Genomic DNA, 18,349 nt, shown 5'->3' with positions numbered 1-18,349 from the left:
TTTTACTCCTCCTTGGCCCCTTCGTGTTGCTTGGTTCAGCTGTTTGACAAGAGCTCGGAGCATGTCTTTCACTTACTCACATGTTCTTCGTGAAGGGAACTCGGTGGATGATAGATTTGCTAATATGGGATTGGTCTCCTCCTCTCTGGTGTGGTATGACAATCCACCTCCTGAAGTCTACCCTTACTTGCATATGGATGCACAGGGCTTCCCCTATTATAGATCTTCTTAATTGGTTTAAATGGGAATCCACCCTGCGCAAGCTGCTCTGTTTTGCTCTATGGGAGGTGCTGCTCTGTTTTATGCAGTGGGACGGGCTGCTTCGCAAATGTCCTCCTCAGCTGCTTGATTAATAATATATTGAGAAATTGCACTGCTGGGCTGTCTTGCGGTACCGATCTCTTACTCAAAATGCAAAGTTTGGTAGTACTTGGATATGATGCTGCATGGGCTCACTGGTTTAATTATGAAGCATGAAGCTGGTGGCTTCTTTTATTTGTTGCTGCATAGTCACCTATAGTTTGCTTAATTATATGGTGTATTTGTGTGGCTGGTACTCTCCTTTTTCCTTCTCAGCCTTCTTTTCAATTCTTTGAAAGGGGTTTTGGTTGATGTCCCCCTCTTCCTTTTTTGTCTTTTTCCTCTTCTTTTAATAATATTTTTATTTAAAAAAATAAATAAATAAATAAAAAACATTATACTTTTTGCCTCTGCTTTTTTATTGTGGTGCATGTAGATCGTTCCTTTGATGAAATTGTGAATTGAAACCTTTGATGATCGTTCCTTTCTAATGGATCTTTCCTCAAATACCAACCTCCAATTGAAACAGACCAACCATGCCTGTACATTCAGCAGGAGCTATGTGACCGCTCCTCAGTTAAAGCAACAGATTCATATCTAAAAGAATCTATATATTCTGCACATTTATCATTCATAAATATTTCATCTCATGCAACAAGTAAATTTGGTTTTATCAGAAAATGAATTCCACTGATAACTTCCAATCACCTTACAGCGAATGGGATAGCAATGGGCCTTGTCAAAACATCGCTCGGTAATTCCGAGTGAGAGGCAAAAAGAGTACTCCATAAAAATTTCAAAATAAAACTACATACTATCCTCCCTACCACTCTAAGATGAAGGGAGGGAGAGAATGATATCATTTCAAGCAACTAATTCCTAAAACCTTTTTGCACCCAAGATAACTTACTACTTTAGTCTACAGACAAAACAAATTTTTACTTGGTCTACAGAAACTAATTTTGACTTGGTCTTTTGTTCCTGCAAGCACAACAATGCAGTTTTTAGACAAAGGAAAAATTGCATGAGATTCACATTATAGTGTGTAATAGCATAGTTCAATTGAAGGTGCAACTGACTGCACTGGTAACCTTTTATCTTGATAATTACATGAATTTATGGAGTTAACACTTTACTGTTGTTGTGCTAAGCAAAAGATGAAGGCTGGAGCACTTACGCTGGAAGAATGTGCACACATTTTCATGGAAACCGCAAAAGGCCTAAAACACATTCATGGTCACAATATCATGCATGGAGACATTAAGAAGGCAAATATATTCTTCAGCAATGGCCTGCTGAAAATTGAAGATTTTGGCCTCGGTGAGTTCACTTTTGGTTTTACGTACATTGAATAAGACAGAGCAATCCGCTATATTATCTACATGTTTCAGATACTATTTTCATCTATGCAACGAGGCACAATTCTAATTTGCAATTTGGAACTCAAAAGTACTCTGATTTGCAATTAAAGAGAACTTGGGATATCTAGAAGCTTGTAGTCTTTCCCTACAAGCTAAAACAGTGTTGGAGGATTATGTTTGAGCCCAAAAGTAAGTTTGGCAAAATCCTTTAGTGGGTCTGAGCCAGTGGGCCGATACTTGCGGCCCAAAATGGGATTACATGGACTTGGGTCGTGATGCCGCTTATCCCGTATCTCATAAGGAGATATCATCATTAATTGCATGAAGATTTGAGCACTCAGAAGGGCGCGAAGATATATTTGCACTTGATACGTGCGCATCCTACTGCTCGCATCCAGCGATCACGTCTAGGATTCTAAAAGGCAAAATGTTTCTCTGGCCGATACTCGCCTACATTCTAGCGACGACAGAGGCGGATAACATTAATTATCGCTTACGATAGATATCAAAACTATTAAGAGTTTTGATTTGATTCAAGGCCAATAACTGTGGCCTAAAATATAGTATTTCATTCCTATTTGGACAATGAATCTGCAATAGCCTATATATAGAGGCTAAAGACAATACAGAAAGCGATCTCTCTCTAATCAATCAATCCCAGCGATTACAAAGCCTCCCCGGAGCAAATCCTCAACCTCGTTGAAACCCGGTGACCGCCCGCCAGTCCTAGTCTCCTCGCGAGCCGACTGTCAGCCTCACCAGTTCAACCCGGCGACCGTACTTCCAGTCCCAGTCTCTCCAGGAGCCGACTGCGAGCACAACCGCCACTGTTACTTCCAGCGAAGCAAGGGTAACGCCCTCGCACCCAGCGAAGCTAAAGTCACTCTTTAGCAAACCCGTGCTTCTCTCAAACTTCCCAGTGATTGCTCTGCTCAGCCTCTCAACGTTGAGTATCGATTTGGTGAACGCAAAGAGACCACAACCAAAGCCCTTACCCGCGTAAGGCAAGAAGTCCTTCTCCGGAAGGCAAGAAAAGAACCCTGTGACGAGGTTGGTGCTCTCCTCGTCCACAGCGCTTGAAGAAGAAGTCAGGTCACGGGACTACCCCAACGACTGCACCCCGCGGTGCTGGCACGCCTGCGCAACCACTCGCCCAAAAGAGACTGTTTGCACACCAGCTGGTTTTGGAGCCAAACATTTTGGCATGCCCAGTGGGACAACATACTAGGGTTTCTTTCTGAACGCAACCATTGGGAAGTCTAGCAATAACCCTTACCAAAAAGGCTACGCTAGCTGCCCAAAGCATAAGACCTCCAGCTACAGATCGCATTCTCGTGCGGACTGTCGTGGTCTATCTGAGGAACAAGTAACGCAACGATTCTCTCTGCAGGCTCAATCATCCAGTATGTCAACTTCGCAAAGTGAGAATCACTTGGCCGCAACTGAAGGTCAGAGCGTCAACACTAATCAGGCTAGCGAGCCTGTTAGTCCTTCCACTGTCAACGCTGTAGTGGAAGCGGAAGAGGCTTTTGTTTCAAAGCCTATCCCGGAGGGAGCAACCGTCGATGAGACTATCGCGATCCTTATGGAGAATGTCGATAACCATCGCAAGAAGGTGGACGCGGATCTAGCCAGAGAAACCGCGAAATCAGAGAAGCTCCTCCGCGAGTTGGAACAGCGCATGACTCTTTATGCGGAGAATACCAGGCAGCAGGTCACACAGACAGAGAGCGCCTTGAAAGCGCAAGCTATAACTATCGCTGCCGCACAAGATGAGCGTCATAAGACAATTCTGAATGCTATAGCAGATCATTCCAAGCAAACCACATCGAACATTGCTGATCTCCGCAAGGAAGGGGCCAACTTGGCAACTGAAGTGGCTATGCAGAGAGCTGAATTGAACCACGCGAAGGAGGTGATGCACACGGCTTTAGGAGACCCTAATACCATCCTTGGTTCTCTTGGCCAGTCGTCCGGTTCAGGCAAGTACGTGCCACCAAATCAGCGCGACAAGGCCAACCAGAACGTCGGTTCTTCGTCGACGATGGCTGCTGCTACTCCATCGAAGAACAAGGAGCAGGCCTTGGTTATTCCTGGCGGTAAGGAAAAGGTTGCTTCATCAGGTGGACAGGCTGCCAGGAAGCATCAAGCCTCGAAAAGTACAGGAGCTGCGTCAGAACCTGCGACTTTAGTCCAGTATGACAGTGACGGAGCGGAAATAACATATCAAGAACTGCCAGGAAGCTATTATGCGCTCGACCAAACTGGCACTCCGGTCAAGATAACCGCTCTGTCAAAGGAAGAAATTCTTCCTGCAGTGACTCTCCCGCCAAAAACGGCTACCCGCACTGTACATGGCGGGGAAGGATCAACAATAGTAAACCAGATAGCCCCTGAGCAAACTGCTCACCGAGCTTTGGTGATACCCCCTCCACCTCCGGGTCCGGATTACGTGAGACGGGACGAGGTGGAGGAGATGATCAGAATGGCAAACCCTAGGGCCCAGCCAGATGGAGTGTACGAAGGACCTTTCCCGCCAAACATCATGCTCGCACCTTTCCCTCGAGGTTATAAGAACATTATTTTTACTACTTTTTCAGGGGAGGACACGGAAGATGCGGCCACTCATCTGGCCAGATTTAGGGTGCAATGCGGCCAATATCAGAACGATGACGTCCTCAAGTGCAGGATCTTTGGTACCTCCCTATCCGGCGCTGCCTTCAGATGGTTCTCTAAACTTAGGCCAGGGACAGTAACGGATTGGCCGGCGATGGAACTACTTTTCCGGGCAACTTTTGGGAATATTGAGCCTGAGGTAGATCTGGCCTCTCTTACTCAGATGGCCCAACAGCCCGCAGAATCAGCAGTCTCTTATCTTCAGCGCTTTCAAACCCAGAAAGCCAAACTGAACGTCATTCTGCCCGAGAAGGAGTTGGTCAAGTTGGCGGTTAAAGGCTTGGAACCCCGGCAAAGAAAGAAGCAGCATGGCAGCATGATACAGTCGATGGGGGAACTCATCACAGAAGTAGGCAGTTTTGAGCATCTCCTTCGAGAAACAGATGCAAGGAAGAACGCTTCTAAAGGAACGTATGTGCCCGGTAAACACCGTACGGTAGCGGCCCTGAGCTACTAGCCGACCACTTACGACCCTTATTATCACCGCGGTACGCCAGAGATGAGCCAGGACGATGAAGATGAAGAGGATAATGATATAGCTGCCTATGAACTGACTGGGAAGAAAAGCTCATCTTTGAAACAGTTGAAGATGTCCAAGGAGCCTGTTAAGCTCAAGTCAATGGCTTTCACTAAGCCGGAGTTCGCGGCATATACCTACGATGCCAACAAAGCGCACGAGATTCTCGACGAAATGATTGCTGCGAAGATGGTAAAAACTGATTTTGGGCCGTTTCCGCGGCCAGAGCAGTTGAAAGGAAAGAAATACTGCAAGTTCCATAACCTGTGGAACCACAACACTGCGGACTGCGTAAAACTTAAGGACCAAATTCAGGTATGGCTTAATAACGGTAACTTGCAGGTCGAAGCTCCAGTCACCGCGACGGCACTAGTGAATGTGGACCCCTTCCCTGATACTGGGGTTAATATGGTCAACATAGACTGGAGCAGGAAGCAGCAACGGAAACCGACACTGGATTTGGCCCCAAGCGAACAGGGTTATAAATCCGCCGCAGGTGAGGCATCTGTTAAGGATAAAATTGCGACGACCAAGCAGGCCTCACCTGTGGTTCTTTGTTCGCGATGTAAAGAGGAATGTGGTATCCAAACGCCACATGAAGAAGTTGAGCAGACATTTCGCTTTGGTTCTCTACCACCAGTTAAGTGGACTTCCCCATCGCGGAACTATCAGCCTACCAGCCCGAGGGAACGGGGGAAAGTGACACCACCTCCTCCCAGAGATTCCAATTTATTCCTGAAATTAAAAGCAACCGCGAAAGAACCAGAGCGGGAAAAGGTCAGAAGTGAATGCAAGGATGTTTTGACCAAGCCCTATATACCACCTGCAGCAGCTAATCCCATCAAAGAAGGTAGATGGTACACCAGGGAAAAGGGGAAGGCAGTGGAGATTAGCCCGTCCAGAAAGAGGAAGCTGCAGCGCCGTTTCGGTGAAGCCAAGCGCACTCTAGAGGCCTTAGATCAAGGCCTAATCAAACCTTCCCAATTGGTCAAGTCGCCTGAACGATACCAGAAAGAGCTTGAGGCACTGGCCGCTAAACCACTAAGACCTCTTCGTGGTCTTGACAAGCAAACAGATTCGCTAATGGGAGCTTCAAAGCCCAGTGTGTTTTGCAGGATTACTAAAGAGATCTCACCGCCGCCTACCCAAAGGAACAGCACGCCAACTCGGCGACCGCACGTTCGGCGCAGACTCTCCCATGAAGCACCGGCGGTCAAAGCTTCAGTCTTCGACAGACTGGGGGGCAAGGACAGAGTGGTTAGCACTTTGCAATGGCGACCTAAGAAAGTCCAAAGTGTGATCCTTTCCGCCCCAGAAGAATGTAGGGAACCGGAAAACCCTAAGCCGTTGGTACTTGAGCAAGAAATCGAGTCACAAGGGCCTGAACACTGTCAGGTAGAAGGCCTTACAGAAGAGTCGCTGGTAGATCGCTTGGCTCGGCAGTTCCAGACTGATATCCCATTGGAAGAACCCAAGATTGATCTGGATGTCAACATGGAGGGGACTGAACCAGATAATGTTTCTTGCAACATGGTTTATGTGCTCCCCGCGAGATATGCCTTGCCGGTCGCTGCCCAGTGTTGCGTGGAGGAGACAGACGAAGAGGGTGCGCAACCATTGTAGGTCACGTCCGCAGCCGCAACTCCGGTAGAAGACGGAGCCTTACCAGAACCAGCGGGGGTTCCAGACAAAAGGTTGCTCATGCATTTCTCTAAGCCAACACCAGCCATGGTCCAACACATGCGGCCGCTATACATTACGGCAGATATCGGTGGTGTCAAAGTCAGCAAAATCATGATTGACACTGGAGCGGCCGTTAATGTTGTCACTACTCGGACCATGCACTTGCTTGGAATCAAGCGGGAGAAAATCCAATCCACATCTCTTGCGCTAAAAAATTTGCAGGAACTGTCACCAAAACCCTAGGGCTATTGTTCTTGCGTATTAAAGTCGGACCAGCAGAGGGAGTCTATGCTTTCTTCGTGACGGATTGTTATGCGGCCTACAGCGCCATTTTGGGGAGGGATTGGATCCATCGGAGTTACTGTGTTCCGTCGACACTTCACCAAGAGTTGGTTATGTGGAATAGAGAAACAGACACGGCAGAGGTGGTCCCAGCCGATCCCCGTCCGTTTCCAGTCTCCGCAAATTATGTAGATGCCAGATACTATTTGGAACCTATCACTCCATTGCAGGTTAGTGGCATCGACGATAAGGGCCGCCCCACAGGGGTGACGGCCTCTGAACTGGCACAGTGGGGTCTCACGCTCGCAAAAGAAGGCTTGGAGCGACCCGGCCATGCTGTGCCCAAACCGTTAACTGATTAATGGATTACGACCTCATTGAGGAGGGACTGGAAGCCTTACACTCAATACACGAGCGGTTGTCATCATACATGGTGGAAAAAGAGGCTTACGATCGCATCGCGACCTTAGAGGTCGTCAATGAAGAACTTGCTAATCCGGAGGATGACGAGGACGTCCACATTCAGCTCGCTCCGGCAGCGCTGGACGATACACCTCCAAAGGTTAAAGACCCTACAGAGAAAGTCAACCTGGGTACGGTAAGCGAGCCTATGGAAGTATCCATCAGTGCTTACCTAGAGCCTAACGAGAAACAGAGGCTCATCGAATTATTGCTAGAGTTCAAAGATTGCTTTGCGGAGAAGTATGAGGACATGCCCGGCCTGTCACCAGACTTGGTTTGTCATCGATTACCAACTCTTGCTGAAAAGAGGCCCGTCAAGCAGGAGCCTCGACGAATGAACTCCGAGACCCAGATCTTGGTAAAGGAAGAGGTAGAGAAAATGCACAAGTCAGGCATCATACGGGTGGCCAATTATAACCAGTGGCTATCTAATATAGTGCCTGTCCGAAAGAAAAATGGCAAGATAAGAGTCTGCGTTGACTATAGAGACTTGAATCTCGCCACACCTAAAGACGTTTACCCCATGCCGGTCGCGGATATGTTGGTGGACGCGGTGGCGGGCCATGAGCTGTTGTCCTTCATGGACGGCACTGCGGGATATCACCAGATTCCGGTCGCTGAAGAAGACAGACACAAGACTGCTTTCCGCTGCCCTGGCTTCGCGGGAGTGTTTGAATATGTAGTCATGCCTTTTGGCCTGAAGAACGCCGGCGCGACGTATCAAAGAGCCATGAACCTGATCTTCCACGACATACTTGGAAAGGTGTTAGAGGTATACATTGATGACGTAGTCGTCAAGTCTCAGAAGCGAGGGGATCACATCGCGGATCTCAGGAAAGTGTTTGAGCGCATGCGCCAACATAAACTCAAAATGAACCCGGCCAAGTGTGTGTTTGGAGTGTTAGCCGGAGACTTTCTGGGGTTTATAGTCCACCAGCGAGGAATTGAGGTCCCCGAGGACAAGGCAAGCGCAGTTATTCATGCATCTCCCCCACGGACGAAGAAGGAATTACAGCGTCTTTTGGGTAAGATTAACTTTCTACGGCGTTTCATCTCTAATTCTGCAGGGAAAATCCAGCCCTTCTCACCGTTGCTGGGACTACAAGGACAGAATGAATTTGCGTGGGAATCCAAGCATCAGGAGGCTTTCGATAGTATCAAGGCCTATTTAGCAAGCCCACCAGTCTTGGTTCCCCCTAGACCCGGAGTCCCGTTAAAACTGTATATCTCAGCAGCCGCCGCCTCCATTGGTAGCCTGCTCGCTCAGGACGATGAGGACGGCATCGAGCACGCTGTGTTTTATCTCAGCCGTGTACTGACAGATTGCGAGACAAGGTATACCCCCATGGAAAAGCTGTGCTTAACCCTATACTTTTCGGCGTGCAAGTTGCGACATTACATGTTATCCTTTACTACTTGCATCATCGCTCAGACCGATTTGGTCAAATATATGTTGTCCCGGCCTATCTTGAGAGGCCGCATTGGCAAATGGGTATTGGCACTTTCAGAGTTTTCGCTCCAGTATGTACCCCAGAAGGCGGTCAAAGGGCAGGCTATCGCAGACTTTCTAGCACATCATCCCCAGCTAGAAATACCCGTACTGAAAGAGCTAGAAATTGCCTGCAACGCCACGACTCGACCAGATAAAGCATACATTCCTGAATACGAGGTCTGGTATCAGGCTACTATTTTTCTACAACCCTGGGTGTTATTCTTTGATGGCTCACGAACAGATGCTCTGGCCGGCGCAGGGATTGTTTTGGAGAATCCTGCCGGTGACCGTTTCTCTTATTCTTTCCAGTTCACGTTCCAATGTACTAATAATCAGGCTGAATATGAAGCTCTCATCATTGGACTCGAAGTCCTGTTGGAAATGGGCGTCCGGGACGTTCAGATTCGCGGAGATTCTCAGCTCGTGATCAATCAGCTTCTGGAAAAATATCGCTGTACGAGTTGGCTGCTCATCCCCTACTTGAGCCGCGCCATTGAGCTTCTGGACCAATTTACAGATGTTGGTATGGAACATATACCACGTGAACGTAACTTTGCTGCCAATGAGCTCGCTCAGCTGTCTACAGGCATTAGCTTGAAATACGGCGTGCGCGAGCGCATTCTGAAGGTTGAGCGCCGTACACTACCTTCGTGGCTTGCTCGCCCTGATCCTCCAGATGAGCCCGTGGTTGCGGTACTCGAGCCCATTGATGTTGATTGGCGGATCCCACTGATTGAATACCTCAAACGACCAGACTCCAGCGCTGATAGGAAAATTCGTTTCCTCGCATTGAATTACTTCCTTAGAGGTGATGAACTACGCAGACGTGGCGAAGATGGTATAGATTTTCGATGCGTCTACGGTCGCGAAGCCAAAAGATTGATGCGCGAGGTGCACACGGGGATATGTGGATCTCATCAAGCCGGACCTAAGATGCGTTGGCTCCTCAGACGTCATGGTTATTATTGGCCCAGCATTTTGAAGGATTGTATTGCATTCGCCAAAGGCTGTGCGGATTGTCAAGCACACGGTCCTGTCCAGCATGTTCCTAACATCCCTATGCAACCTATCATTAAACCTTGGCCTGCGCGAGGCTGGGCGCTGGACTTGATTGGGATGATCCATCCTCATTCTTCCCTACAGCACAAGTTTATCATTGTCGCCACTGATTACTTCACGAAATGGGTTGAAGCAGAACCTCTAAAGGAGGCCTCCGGCACTACCATTCGCCAGTTTATTTTCCGTAATATTCTCTGCAGGTTTGGCATACCTGAAGTGCTGGTGTCGGACAGGGGGGCAGCGTTCATGGGAGGCCCCGTTGAAGAGCTGGTGCATGACTTTGGCATTCAGTTCACCCATAGTACTCCATATTATGCTCAATCTAATGGCCAGGCGGAGGCAAGCAACAAGATAATCATTACCTTACTAAAGAAGATGTTGGTGGAGAATCCTAGACAGTGGCACGATACTTTGTACGAGACACTTTGGGCCTATCGCACTTCTAAACGTAACCCCACCGCCACGACGCCGTTCGCGCTTATGTTTGGACATGACGCTGTTTTACCATTAGAAATTAATGTGCATTCCTTACGAGTCCAAGAACAGCATCATTTGATTGGTGAGGACTATGTTCAAGCAATGTGGCAGGAGCACGAAGACTTAAGCGAGTAGCGCTTGGCCGCTTTGGACAATTTGGTGATGGACAAGCAGCGTATCGCCCGCGCCTATGACAAGAGGACGCGGGGTCGCAGTTTCAAAGACGGTGACCTCGTTTGGAAGGCCATTTTACCCCTGGGTGAAAAGGTCACCGGTCGCGGTAAATGGACGCCGCGATGGGAGGGACCCTTTGTTATCCACCGAATATTGGAGCGCGGTGCTTTTCACCTCAAAGACATCGACGGCGCTATCCATCGCAACCCTATTAACGGTCGGTTTTTGAAAAAATATTATCCCAGTGTCTGGGAGTTTGACGATCCTCCCGATTCTGTTTTTACTCCGACTGGGGGCAACCTTAATCTTCATCGGCTCGCAGCGTTATGGTTATTCGGCCTTTTCTCTGTGGCCTTTCTGTTTTGTTTCTGCTCCCCGCTGAACATTGGGGGGCAACATCTCAATATCTATTAGGGCCTACACAAGAGGCTTCATTTTAAGAACCTATACAAGAGGTTTTGTTTATGATTATAGTTCATGTTATCAGTTACTAGGTTGTTATTCATGATCTTGACAAAACGTGTTAAGAATAAATACAAAGGCCTATACAAGAGGCTTTCATTTTGGATTATTTAAATCGAGCATTTTTATTCATAAAGTGGCTTTGCGGCCAGAAGCATACAACAGAATAGAGCAATACAGGTTCACATGCGAGCTACAGACATGAAAGTTTAAAGTGTTCGCCGTGGCCGTGTGGAGAAGGATCTAGACGCTACCACCTCAGAGCATTCTTCCCCCTATGATCAGATCCTCCTCCCATCTAAGTCGCCGCTGCTGTCATCGATGCTGGAGGAAGAAGGAAAAAGAGGGCCTTCACTCCCCTGCTGGGGCCTTTCCTCCAGGCAGAGTTGGGCTCCAGAGCAGGCGGGACTCACAACCACATCTACCTCCTGGGGTAAATCAGAAAGTGCGTGCCCAGGCCCCAGAGATAGACCGCGGAGGCAGAAAGGAAAGCCTCAAAGTGGCCTTCCTCCCCTCCTCCGTTTGCTCCGCGCAGGCAATCTGAAAAGTTGGACTCCTCATAATTTGGTTCTGCCGCGTTAGGAGCGCAGCGTGTTCTTCGGTTTAACTGAGACTGACAAGTTCATCCAGATTTTCAGTAACCAAAGACACGCCGCTGGACCTGAGATTAGGCCATGAAGCCTAACCAGGTCTTGAGATTAAGCCATGAAGCCTAAGAATCTGTGGCTAAGGGTGAGATTACGGTGGGAAGACTTTAGAAAATGGAGGAAAAGCAACAGGGCTGGCGAGTTCATCTTTGGAAGAAATATGGTGGTTGGGTTGTCGCTCTTCTCTGGCAGCTGGTATTTATAGGGTTGATCTCACACCGTGCGGTAGGCAGTTGAGACGCTTTCAACGCCATCAATAAGAGAATCAATGCGGTTAAATGCGATTATCTCGGAAATGGAAGATATTGAAAACGCGTGGGAAGCAGGACGGTCTCCAAGAAAGCAACCGCCCAAATTAGGATTATCTTTTCAACGGTCTTGCTTTTCATTAATTGGCAAACCTTAAGTGATATTTGGGCCGAACAAAGCGGGCTGAATATTGTATATATTAAACATATCCTTATACAAAGTAAAATGGGCCTAAAACAGGAGGCCTAAAGTTTTCGACCCGCATGGGTCAAGCGAAGCAAGTGCTCATCCAGACGAAAGCTAGCGTCGGCAGCAGCGTGCTCTGCTTGTCGAACTGCTTCGCGCGCTTGAGCCAAGTTCTGAGACATTGCTTCTAGCGCCGTTAGGGGCTGTTCTATCTGAGGCTCCTCCTGCGCCAGTTGGGCCGTGACCGTCACTAGTTGGGCCTGGGCTTCGATTAGTTGGGTTTGGAGATCCTGAATGTGGGTCCGAAGGTGGTTCTGTGAGATTCTCAGATCCCTAACGCGAATCGCTTGATCGCTTAGAGAGTCGCGAGATACTTCTGCTTGTTGTGCAAGGCCGTGATAGTGAGCCTGAACCTGCTTGGCCTGCGCGGCCGCGGTCGTCCTATCTTTGATCCTTGCAGGAAGATTTTGCAAGAGCTCATATACTTCAACGAATTCATCTTCAGCAATGGCGCGTTCGCGGTGAAGTACCATCAGATATTCTTGAGCTCTGGCAGCTGCGCCCGGCAGTAAAATGTCAGGACCCAGGAGTCGCTGCAGATTGTCCCTCGCTTCATCCGCGACCCTCGGGGGAGCCACTTCGAGTACGCGAACAAGTCTTTCCAGCCTATTAGGAGGCTCAGGAGGAGGAACTGCAGCGATGATGTCTGCGTCAGCGGTAGCAGCAGCAGGGCCTACTTGAGGTTCGATGGTCGGGGCCGCAACTTGTTCTGGTACTGCATCCATATCAGCAACTATCTCTGGAATCTGGGGGGCAGGTTCTTGATTCGCCATGCCGTCATCAGCAGGGTCAGGGACAGCGACCTCCTCAACAGGGACGTCACTCTGCAAAAGGAAAGACGGTCAGGTGTACAAGAAGACTAAGAACTAAGGCACCAATTTTCAATTAAGAATACCTCTGCCACAGGACCCTCGCATGAGACGTTTACTGGCATGGATTCCTGAGCTTCCTCATCAGGATTGCGATCAGGTGATGCGAGTGCTGGTGGTTGTGTAGCGAGCAGTTCCTCAGTCGATGCGTCCGGAAGGGGCGCATTCTCTTCCGTTTCATCGGAACTATCTTCTATGATCTGTACAGGGATGGAGGCTGAGCCGCCATCAGTGCTGACGGGAGGTGGAAGATTTTCAGGTCCCACGGATGTTGGCGCTGGCGAAGCGTTTGTCCCTTGAGCGGCGGATGAAGAGCCTTCTCCGGCATGGTTGGATGGTCTGCGACGAACCTGTAAAGGAGAAGGGTGTGAAACATGGGCAGAGACAGGGATAATTTCTAACATAGGCTCTTTGTTTCTTACCAGCCGGTCGGCCATCGGTTCATCTTCTTCCCAGGTGCCAGTATGAGCATCTGAGCGACTACGCTTGCGGGCTATAGCAGCCACGACCTGGGAGAAGCGAGAGATTAGCATTCAAATCACAAAGTTGGTCCTGAAGACAAAGGGTGCTTACGGTTTGTAGATCATCGTCATCAGAAGAGGAAGAAGAGCCCTCAGCTGTAGCTTCAGCAAGTACTGCTTTTTGTTTTCCAGTCTATCCAGCGGCCGGTGAAGCATAGTTTGTGCGGCGGCCAGGGCGCGGCGCACTCCCCTAATACAAACAAGAATGAGTAAATGAAACAAAGAAGGAGTCTGCAGAAATTAGAGTTGCAGTACTTACTTCCGGAGGTGGTTCATGAATTACGATGCCAGCCTGGGCCGGGCGAGGAACTCGCGTAGGCCTGACCACTTGGAGGGGTCGAGGCCTGTTGGCGTCTTCAGAAAAGCGAGCGAGCACTTCAATATCAGTGGGTTATGGGTTCCTGAGCTCGCCAAAGAGAGTAGCGAAGAGTTCGTCATCTGGTTGAGTCCAGCAGTTAACAGAGACTTCTTTCCACCAAATCTCATACCCTTCTTCAGTTCCGTCGACAGCCTCTAGGCTTTGGGCCCAATCGGGAAGGTCGACCAGCACGAGCATACTTTGTGCCGGTGGGGGCCCGGAAGGTGGACCGAATCTTCTCCAGGAAGTGTTGTAGTTCCAAGCATCATACGGAGGGATTGGTACCAATTGGACAAGGCCAAATTGGCGGGCGAAATGGTTAGGAGCGTAGAGCTCATAGCTGAGTTCCTCGGTAGCGAGCCGAATGTCTGAACAAGAGATGGCGCGGCGGAACGCCAGGCGAGCGCGGTCGGGATAACGAGGATCGCCAGGGAGGAATCCATATTGTAACACAGAAGGGAATCGTCTCCCCAGAATTAAATCACAGTATGGCATGTCGTCTAGCAAGTACAGATAAGAAAAGCATTCAGAGTAGGGGGAGATGAGTACTTGTCCTCGCAACAAAACCATCGACCTAACAGTTGATCGACCGGCGGAGATAGCAGGATATCTTCGCGGCGGAAGAATGGGAAGTAGGTCTGGATCCAGAAGTCCAAGATCCAGAAGGGTCCAGAAATGTTGGTCTCAAAGGGGTGCATCGTCGCTTGGTACAGCATGCGATAAATAGCGCCCAAGACCGGTTGTCCGAGCCCGATGTTGCGGCCGTTGTAGAGAGCCGTTGCTAAATAGGTCCAGGTACCAGTGGGCTTGCAGGAGGAGGTGCAGAATACGAATTTACAGAGCCAATACTCAAGGAAAGCGATTCCTCCGGTCGCATTGTGTTCCCGGCTGTAATATGCCAGCCATCTTGGGTATGAACCACTATGAGCGCTGCGGCCTTGCTGGGCCATGGTCAAAGTGAAATTGGTCCAGTCAAATTGACCATGCACATACGGCTCGCCATCGATGGGAAGGCCAGTGATAGCAAGGATGTCCAACAGGGTAATGCTCATTTGACCAAATCTGAAGTCAAATGTGTTGGTGGAGGTATTCCAGAAACAGAGGAAAGCAGCGAGTGGCGAGCGATTACCACCGTGAGGAAGGTGGAAGCACAAATCAATAGCATGGGTGATACCCGCAGCATTCCAGCGACCTAGATCTCGCGCCCGCGCCTCGCGATACCAAGAGGTTTCCTGCGCACTAATGGAGGATGGCCAATTCCCTATCTTGGCTCGATGGTTTTGGACACCCCAACCGCTAAAGTCTCCGGGAGTCCTTCGGAGGACTAGAATGGGCAGTCGGACAGGAAGACCGTACATAGCGATGGCATCATTTGGGATAACACCTTGCGGTGCTGGGCCTAATCCGGTGTGGTGATTGGAAAAACGAAGGAGTAGGGGTCGGTGAATAGTGGTCTCTAGATGAATGCGAGCCCCGATACTGGTGCCCCAGGTCCGAGCAGCCATTTCGTTCAATTCTTCTTCCTGATCGACGACAATTTTCTTAGGGGGAGCCATTTCTGGATCGTTTGCAAAGAAGATAGAGCAGAGATGAGTGCGGCTGTGAGTTTAAATAAAGAATTTTGTGAGGGAAACGATGCGACAGAAAGCGTTTCACAAATGAGGGGACGCGACCCTTATTAATGGCATCGTTTCAAGCGACCGACGCTTCTTTCTAAGTCCCCTTCAATCAGTTGCATTTTAGCAGGCCTGATTTCGGGGCCTGGGGGGCAATGTTTGAGCCCAAAAGTAAGTTTGGCAAAATCTTTTAGTGGGTCTGAGCCAGTGGGCCGATACTTGCGGCCCAAAATGGGATTACATGGACTTGGGTCGTGATGCCGCTTATCCCGTATCTCATAAGGAGATATCATCATTAATTGCATGAAGATTTGAGCGCTCAGAAGGGCGCGAAGATATATTTGCACTTGATACGTGCGCATCCTACTGCTCGCATCCAGCGATCACGTCTAGGATTCTAAAAGGCAAAATGTTTCTCTGGCCGATACTCGCCTACATTCTAGCGACGACAGAGGCGGATAACATTAATTATCGCTTACGATAGATATCAAAACTATTAAGAGTTTTGATTTGATTCAAGGCCAATAACTGTGGCCTAAAATATAGTATTTCATTCCTATTTGGACAATGAATCTGCAATAGCCTATATATAGAGGCTAAAGACAATACAGAAAGCGATCTCTCTCTAATCAATCAATCCCAGCGATTACAAAGCCTCCCCGGAGCAAATCCTCAACCTCGTTGAAACCCGGTGACCGCCCGCCAGTCCTAGTCTCCTCGCGAGCCGACTGTCAGCCTCACCAGTTCAACCCGGCGACCGTACTTCCAGTCCCAGTCTCTCCAGGAGCCGACTGCGAGCACAACCGCCACTGTTACTTCCAGCGAAGCAAGGGTAACGCCCTCGCACCCAGCGAAGCTAAAGTCACGCTTTAGCAAACCCGTGCTTCTCTCAAACTTCCCAGTGATTGCTCTGCTCAGCCTCTCAACGTTGAGTATCGATTTGGTGAACGCAAAGAGACCACAACCAAAGCCCTTACCCGCGTAAGGCAAGAAGTCCTTCTCCGGAAGGCAAGAAAAGAACCCTGTGACGAGGTTGGTGCTCTCCTCGTCCATAGCGCTTGAAGAAGAAGTCAGGTCACGGGACTACCCCAACGACTGCACCCCGCGGTGCTGGCACGCCTGCGCAACCACTCGCCCAAAAGAGACTGTTTGCACACCAGCTGGTTTTGGAGCCAAACAGATTATACAAAATTATTTGGCTCTTTTACAAAAAGGGATCAAATTTTCTTTGGAGATTACTGACTTATGATCTGCCCAGTTTGCTCATATATTCAGGAACAATTAACCCCATATGCCCCAGATGCAATGAATATGGGAAATCAGTAGAACACTAATAGCTTCTTTGTGCTAGCTTGGGTGGGTTATAAAGTTATAAAAAGAAAACATCACTGCAAATGAAAACTGGGATTTACTGAGATTCCATATATATATAATGAATAAGGAGAAAATAGTCACCTCTATTAGACTGGTTATGGTTGGCTGCGGATCTGAAGCTGGAAAAGTGGCACCCATCATCATCTTGGAGAGTCAATCGTCAAGAGAATTTTTGGTGCTCATCAAAGAATTGGGTCTTCAAGCGATGCCTTCTCTGAACAAGGAGTTTCGCATTTGTTGTTCTGGGCGATCTTGGGGCTTCCCTATGGGCCAATAACATCTAAACAACCGTATTGTTTGTCCAATTCCTCATGTATCCCTGCAAAAAATGAAGAATTGTTATCCAATTTTCAAATCAATTATGAAGGCATTAATTGTGCACCATTCTAGTCCTCAATACCTTTATGTGATGTTAGGGAAGGACTAGATTGGTTATCAAAAAGTGGAAGTGTCAAATTTGACAATTTTCTCAACATTATAAACTCGAACACGATCACGATGACCATGAAGAGTATATACGCTATTGCAATCGTTCAGAAATAACATTCTAAACAAGTTTTGGAGCAGACACAGGCCACGAATGACTTGATACTAGAGCTAAGGTAGAACAAACTATAATATGGTACTACACCATCAATTTGTCCAAAAGTAGGATAATAGGGATAAGATACAGAAAGTCGCAAATAGTTTTAGAATTGTTATAGCAATCGAACCAATTATGTCAAAGTAAACAAGTCGTTTTATTGTACTTGGTTTGGCCACACATAAAGAGCGCAACGCCAACAATGTAGAGATAGATTTGTTCCATTAAAAAATTAGAGTTAATATAAAATTTGTAAATGATTCGATCGGAGCTTCAGTTTATTAATGTGCAAAAATATAAGACCTATCATAAGAGTAAAACGAAGTTGGGATTTTCTCGTCGCATGTTGTGTGGTAAAGAAAAAGATAAGAAGACAGTTTAATTATTGATGAAGTAGAAAAATGTTCAAATTTTAATAAACAAAACCAATTATAAATAAATAAATAAAACTAAAGAGTAAAGACCCGCGTTTCAAAAAAAGTGTAAAGACCCGTGCGTCAGCCTTTATATACTGGTTATGGTTGGCTGCGGATCTGAAGAGAAAATAGTTACCTCTATTAGACTGGTTATGGTTGGCTGCGGATCTGAAGCTGGAAAAGTGGAACCCATCACCATCATCATCATCTTGGGCAGTCAATCGTCAAGAGAGTTTTTGGTGCTCATCAAAGAATTGGGTCTTCAAGCGATGCCTTCTCTGAACAAGGAGTTTCTCATTTGTTCTTCTGGGCGATCTTGGGGCTTCCCTATGGGCCAATAACATCTAAACAACCGTATTGTTTGTCCAATTCCTCATGTATCCCTGCAAAAAATGAAGAATTGTTATCCAATTTTCAAATCAATTATGAAGGTATTAATTGTGCACCATTCTGGTCCTCAATACCTTTATGTGATGTTAGGGAAGGACTAGTTGGTTATCAAAAAGTGGAAGTGTCAAATTTGAC

General features: G+C 48.0%; 1 long non-coding RNA gene across 3 annotated transcripts; it reads right to left on the bottom strand.

The window, feature by feature from the left end:
• Window positions 1-1,041: 1,041 nt before the first annotated feature.
• Window positions 1,042-17,354, bottom strand: LOC112186077. 3 transcript variants are annotated; one of them, XR_005807389.1, is made up of 4 exons: window positions 17,226-17,354; window positions 16,907-17,144; window positions 1,478-1,595; window positions 1,042-1,281 (listed from the first exon to the last, which is right to left on the bottom strand). It is a non-coding gene; the product is annotated as an uncharacterized LOC112186077 (long non-coding RNA). The 3 variants fall into 3 exon arrangements; XR_002930627.2 differs by lacking the exon at window positions 1,042-1,281 and having other exon boundaries at window positions 1,295-1,595; XR_005807390.1 differs by lacking the exon at window positions 1,042-1,281 and having other exon boundaries at window positions 1,295-1,592.
• Between the last annotated feature and the right edge of the window lie 995 nt (window positions 17,355-18,349).

This window comes from Rosa chinensis, chromosome 2, assembly GCF_002994745.2.
Source record: "Rosa chinensis cultivar Old Blush chromosome 2, RchiOBHm-V2, whole genome shotgun sequence".
Taxonomy (NCBI): Eukaryota; Viridiplantae; Streptophyta; class Magnoliopsida; order Rosales; family Rosaceae; genus Rosa; species Rosa chinensis.
The sequence above is the reverse complement of the archived record's forward strand: the minus strand, read 5'-3'. Positions and strand labels throughout refer to the sequence as shown.